Here is a 5,168-nt window from a genome sequence, read left to right as displayed (position 1 = left end):
ATAAACATAGATTAGAATTCCAAAATACAAATATCAAGCTCCGAACTCGACCAGCAAAGTAGAGGCCATCCAGGGTATATATAAAAACATACATATAACCCAAAATATCCCAGACTCGTAAAACTGACAACCTGTTTCTCCAAGTCAACCTCTAAGAGGGACAAACATAAAATACAATAGGAAGAATCTATATACATATATAAACATAAATAAAATACAACCCTAAGTCCCCAGAGTTCTTCGCTTCCACAGAGTCTCCAGAACGCTTAGTGAGGTACCTCCTAACCTGCATCTGAAAAGCAACAATAAGTATGGAATGAGAACCGGAGATTCTCAGTATGGTAAAGGTGTTCACATAGTTAATATAAAAGGTTCTGGGAAAGCTAGAGGCATTCCTAGAACTCCGATTCTCAGAATTAAACTTAAGGAAAATAAACTAAACTAGAAAGTAGGTAATTGTCTAAGGTTCTCAAGTCCTGAATCAATTTCTAATTTAACCCTTCACTTTCTGCTTCCTCCAGCCCTCCGAAACTCCGGTGCACAGATAAGCAATACAGACAAAGCAAACACAAGTAGGATACAGATACATCAGGTAGCAAATATAGTAGGTAAGTATAATAATCACATAGGCAAGCCCAATTAATCCACGATCAAATAAAACATACATATGCGATGAATGCCTTTCGTATGGCCAATGAGTCTCATCTGTCAGTTATATAGCCAACCCGACATGTCCGGTAGCTAATCCAGACATTGTCCTATTGAAAATTGGTGAGAAATACAGTACAACTATCCTCACCTGGTGAGTGGTAAACCACGTCGATCCCCACCATTTGCGGGGGGTAAACCACCTCGATCCCCATAGACGTTTTCAAATCTCAAAACAATTTCTTATCAAATCTAGTGGGCTGTAAATAACCACGATCCTGACAAAATAATTTTCTTTAAAATTTGGTGGGCGGTAAATAACTAAAATCCCCACAAAACTATTTCAAATCAAGTTCATTCATATAATCTCAACATTCAGCACTTCATAATCAAACTCAACTCTCATCATTCTTCTTTCTCATCTCTTTCCCGGAGCAAGTGGACAATGCCACTGCCTCTTACCTGGGGTCTCAACTCTTAATCAAATTCAATTTATTTTTATATTCATTCTCGAATTCATTATTATCATTCACATTCATTCAAATTCAATCATAATCATCATACCTCTCATTTTGTCCATCAAAAATCCCAACTCAAACATAATTTATTTTTTTCTAATTAATTCAAACTCAAAACGTAATCCTTTTCTTAATAAGTCAAAATCAAATTATAAAATCCTTAAAAATCAAATCTTTCTAAATAACCACTTCAAGCGAAGCCTCCTATTTTCATAAAAATTTTGGCAGCATCTCCTCTAAAACTTGGACTTTTGCCACCCTTCAAAGGTCCCAACCACCAAACCAAGAACCTATGGTCATTCAAATCATTTCTATTATCAAATTATTTCAATATCAAACTAATTTTTAATATTAAATCTTTTCTAAAAACTAACCAACTCCAATAACAAACCGTTCATAAAATTGAATCACACATCATATACCATTTAAACAATCCATCAATAATTTATTCAGTTCATTCCTATCGTAAGGTCTTTTAGCCTAAGTTTTCACGTGACATTAAACATTAACTACGAGAAACCAAAATCATACCTTGGCTGATTCTTCCCCAAGCCCGGAACACCTCAATTATCCACTGTTCCTCAAGCTCCAAGCTCCAACTCCTCACCAATTGAATTTCCAGCTCCCAGGATTCAATTCCAAGCTTCCAATATCCACCAATTTAACTTCAATTCAACAAGATACATGATCTAATTCATATAATATCACAATAATCAACATTGAACTCACTAAATTACCAATTCACAAGGGTTAGGGTTTTTTTACCATTACCCATGAGTCAAATAGACAAAGTCCAATACTATCCACGAGCTAATTCGATCCTAGGACATCAAAATCACATAATCTTTCAAAATCAAAACCTTAAATTTCAAAACTAGGGAAGAGTGGCTGAGTTAGAAATCACTATATTCTTACCAAATTGTTCAGTAAATTTTGTAGAGAATTTTGAGATGAACGCATAACCGCTAACGGCTTGTCAATCGGATCTCCGGATTGAAAGTTATGGACGATTGAAATTTTGGTGGTGAGGGTTAGGGATTTCGGCATCGTTCTTCACTCAAGAACGTGAATCCCCTTTCCTTGAGGGATAAGTGGCTGAAGCCACTTATAAGAGTGTGAATGGGTTGGGCCTTGGGCTCGATTTGGGTTCGGTCCAACAAGTTTGGCTCGTTCGATTCAATCTTTGGCAAAATTCTTTAAAATTAGTGTTAAAATTCATATTTTAATTATTTCTACCTCATTAAACTATAAAATTTAATTTTTTTAGTTTCTTTAAATAATAATTAATTTATTGATTAATTATTTACTAATTACTCAGGATTTACAAAGAGAATCATTAGATATGTACATGGAACATCTAACTTTGGTTTATGGTATCCTATGTTTGATGAATTTTCTGTAGTGGGTTATTATGATGCAGATTTTTCCAGTGATAGAGTTGATAGAAGGAGCACGTCGGATATATGCTATTTTTTAGGCAAATCCTTGAATGTTTAGTCAAGCAAGAAGCAATCTACAGTGGCACTTTCCACTACTGAAGCCGAATACATCGCTACTTCTTCTTGTTGCTCACAATTGTGGTGGTTAAAAACTCAGCTTGCTGACTATAAATTGAATGCTGATGATATTTCCTTGTTGTGTGATAATATGAGTGCCATAAATATTTCTAAAAATCCAGTTTTTCGCTCTAGAACAAAACACATTGAAGTGAGATTTCACTCAATAAGGGAACATGTTCAAAAGGGCAATATTAACATTCAATTTGTTAAATCAGAGGAACAATTAGCTGATATTTTCACTAAATTCATAAGTTAAGAACTAGTTTCGGCATTCTTAGTTATGATTCTTTGTTTTAAATGTTGTTGATGCCTTGTTTAAAGTTTTTATTTCTCAGGTTAGGATGAGACAATTCTAGAAAAATGAAGAGCCATCATCAAAGAATGTGGTATCTGGTGTTTATTCTAAGTTTAGATTCATGTGGGCCAACCATTCTCTTCAGATTTCATGTGGTCCTTTGTGTTTCCTTAAACACAACCTCTTTTGGGTCCAACAAGAGTTAACTTATATGAATGTGGGCCTCATTGGTTTTGTCATATATTAATTTTATTTCAAATTCCTTTTCTTTGTCTTTTATGAAAGTCATTTTTTTACAATTTTTTTAAATAAAAACTTTTTCAACATTAGGTCATGTCATTTCAAAAGGTGTCAAAGGCTCTGATCAGGCATGTTTTCAAGAAACCATTAACGTGTAGTAGTTACCAAATCAAACCCATTCATATTCCTTTGCATGCCTCTTCAGTTTTTCACTACCTTCATTTGTTTTGAAAACTGCAAAATTATTGTGCCACAATAATGAAGAAGAAAACCGCTACATGAAGAGGCACCCACACTCAGCAACTTCCAAGAATTCCTGAAAAGTCTCAAGCATTATCTCACTCTCGCGATCCCACCTTCACTCCTTCACCCACACCTTCTCTTTCTCCTCCTCGCACCGAACCCATGGCACCCATGAAGATTACTCCAAGGTATCCATCTTCGTCTTAGGCAGTGGCTCCATCAAGTGCACCATCTCGCCCTAGTTCTTTGAAGGGGAAGTGTCCAGCCACTGAAGAAGCCCCTCCTGAACCTTCAAGGCCAAAGCCAAGATCTGCTTCTTAACACCCTCAATGAGGTAAACCATATATCCCTCTTCGTTCAGTGAAGGAACCCCCAAAATATAGACCCTTTTGCTAAAGAATCTCACATCATGAATTCTCACTCTCATTACAACACTCTTCGTTTCTCTTCTACTATGAACTATGAATTTTACAGAGGTGTTGTTACTCACCGCCCTTTGTGCCCTACCTTTTTGGCTGATTTGCTCACTTTGAAAAAGAAAGGTTTTGTTTTTGTAGAAAATTTAGAGTTTCTTGATTGTAACCATCTTTTCAAAATTAAAAAGTTTGTGTATCTTGATCTTGTTCGTGAGTTTTATGCAAATATGACTTATCATGAGGACAACATTCATTCCTATGTGAAAGGGCGTGAGTTGAACTTGAATAGTGAAACCTTAAGTGATGCCCTTGGATATACAGATGTGGGTGTATGTGTTTATACCTCGGGTAAATGGGATGAAGGTTTGTGTTTGTCATATCAAGATGCTTTGTCTTATGTTTGTGAAAATATTTCTCTGATTGATGGTTTCACTCTGAATCATAAGGCTTTCGGCCCTCTACATGCTCAACTCCACTGCATTGTGAACCATATCATTCTACCCCAAAGCGGTTCTTATCAAACAGTTTCATTTTGTGATACATTAGTTTTATATGCTATCATTACGAAAACTGAGATTTTGTTTGCTTATTTAATGATGAGGCATATGCATGATTGCATAAGGAGCGACGGGAATGCGTCTCTTCCTTACGGCATGTTGTTAACTTGTATTTTTGAATTATTTAATGTTGACCTAACCACTGAGACTTTTGAAAATAGACACTCTTATCTAAAAGGGGGGTGGTGCAGTGAAATAGCAAAAGAAAAGACCTACAAGAACTGAAAAGCTTGTCATTGATGATGATGAAGATGAACTTGATGACATTCCTCTTTATTCAACTTCTGAAACATCTGTCTCAACTGGTCACAAATCACTCCTGTATGGAGTTGTTAAAGATGTCTTGCAAGAGTTTGTGAACTTATCCAACCATCTCATTTCCACAAGCCAAAAAAAAAAAATCTTGTGGTAAGGAATGAAAATGCCTTGAGAAAATCAAGAGATAGAGTGGTTGTTCTCCTGAAATATGTGGACAATATACATGAGGATGACACCATGGCCAACGGATCAAGAAGAACCACTGGACTCTGAAGAGGATGGCTCGGATGCCTAGGAATATCTCTTGCTGAAGATTTCTATTTTATTGCTCTTTGTTTCATGAAACAATTTAGTTTTAGACACTGCCTTATTTTAAGAATTACTATAAGACTTAAAGACTGTTTTATTTGCACTTACTTTAATTCAGTTTAAGT

This window comes from Arachis ipaensis, chromosome B4, assembly GCF_059453495.1.
Source record: "Arachis ipaensis isolate K30076 ecotype BB chromosome B4, ASM5945349v1, whole genome shotgun sequence".
NCBI classification, from domain to species: Eukaryota; Viridiplantae; Streptophyta; class Magnoliopsida; order Fabales; family Fabaceae; genus Arachis; species Arachis ipaensis.
Note: the sequence above shows the minus strand (reverse complement) of the source record.